Below are 1,833 nucleotides of genomic sequence, written 5' to 3' on the forward strand. Positions count from 1 at the left end.
AGATAGTGTGTAACTTAATGTTACACAATTAATTTACTTAAAGTAAAATTACATACTGAGCATTATATATATGATATATGCCGATTAAGTGTCATACAGATATTTAAATCTGTAAGTAGTCCATTAGATTCAATAAGGTAATAGTTTTTATTAAAAAACGTTTTACAATATATTTTTGAATTTAGGTGTGTACATATATGGAAATAACGATAGACGCTATTAAACGTAAATCCGTAGAGGTAATGCAGCAAATATGAGGTTTTGATCATAAGTGTTTCGTATTTATCCGTGAATTTTTTACACATTTTATATTTAAGCAAATTTTATATAAACTACATAGATTTCTGAAGCATACGGTTTATTATTTCATACCCTACATTCATATGAGATATTTAACATACATGAATGAATTACTGTTGGATTAAATCTGCCATTTTGATGAGGGCATTTAAGCCAAAGTAAATAAAAATATAGAAGAAAAGGAAAGAGTGTCGATAAGTTTGGTTTTCATTTTGAATTTCCCGTTTTATGTTCTCAATATATATTACTTATACTTGTTAAGACACAACTGCCGACTATGTGTAGGTTTGTACACAAATGTATGGTTTAAAGATATTATTTAAAATTGATAAAATATTTCTTCAACAATTTAAAATTGATCTTGAAATCATTAGGTACACGTTATATAAAAATATTATTACACATTATTAATCTATAGATCCAAAACTGTTAATTCGATAATTTACCAGCTGAAGTTAAATTTATTGTTCTATAGCTGAACGTACTCCGATCATATTATACTGTACTATATTTATAGTACAAATACTATATTTATAGTGTAAATATAGTAAATATATATATGTATATTGCCGTTTTGTTTATTTTGCTAGTAATGTACAATTATTAATATCATATCAAATACTTAGGAATGACACTTATATATACTGAAGCCCGGTTTAAAAATGACGGGTAACATGTGAAGAGAACGAGTAAATGTCTGTAACCCACTAAGACATGCATACATGACGAAGTCTGGCTTTGAAGGACCTTAAAGGCTGAAAATTGAATGTTGAAATAAATTAAAAAACTATCTGATTTATGGTTTTGCAATAAAGATCCGAACACGAGTGAGTGTAAATTGTAAGTATTTGTAAACTATAAATAAAACAAACGATTTGAATTTATAGCTATTTTAAAAAATTTGGGACTTTTGTTTTCATCCTTCCAAAATCATACGCAATGTATTGATGTAACGCTCATCGGGTTCTATCAGAATAGGATGTTACCTATGCGATCTATGCAAACATTTTTTTAGCAGGAAGAAGAGGTATATAATAATTTATAATAATATTGAATATTGCGTAATAATATTGAATGTATTAGGATAATAAATTGTATTATGGCTTGTAATAATTCTATATTGTAATTGAATTTAATATGTACATAAACATTTCTCATAAGCTTTCTTTGTAGGTTTTAATGGATCGACATGGTTAAGTAATGAGTTTCCTGTTAAATATGTCCAGCTGCCTTTGAAAAGGCTATTAATCTAATATTAATGATTATGGTACAAAAAATATTACAATTTGGTCTAAATTATTTTAAATTATTATTTCACAAATAAATAGAACGATTACAAATAAGAAGCATTTTACTTTATAAATTATTTTGTTATAGTAAATTCACACTATTCCATATATAATATATTACTGTAGAATAATGAATCACCTTTCTGAGAAGTATTCTCCTTCATATTATATATTTTATTTTCATACTTTATATATTTTAATGTGGATCAAATCAATAGCATCTGTAGAATATTGGAATAAAGTC

The 1,833-nt window shown here is 25.8% G+C and overlaps 1 long non-coding RNA gene across 1 annotated transcript; it reads left to right on the plus strand.

The window, feature by feature from the left end:
* The first annotated feature begins 931 nt into the window (after positions 1-931).
* LOC119667386 lies at positions 932-1,586 on the plus strand. Its single transcript, XR_005251416.1, has 3 exons — positions 932-1,127; positions 1,188-1,327; positions 1,474-1,586. It is a non-coding gene; the product is annotated as an uncharacterized LOC119667386 (long non-coding RNA).
* The last annotated feature ends 247 nt before the right edge of the window (positions 1,587-1,833 follow it).

Source organism: Teleopsis dalmanni, chromosome 1, assembly GCF_002237135.1.
Source record: "Teleopsis dalmanni isolate 2A chromosome 1, ASM223713v2, whole genome shotgun sequence".
Taxonomy (NCBI): Eukaryota; Metazoa; Arthropoda; class Insecta; order Diptera; family Diopsidae; genus Teleopsis; species Teleopsis dalmanni.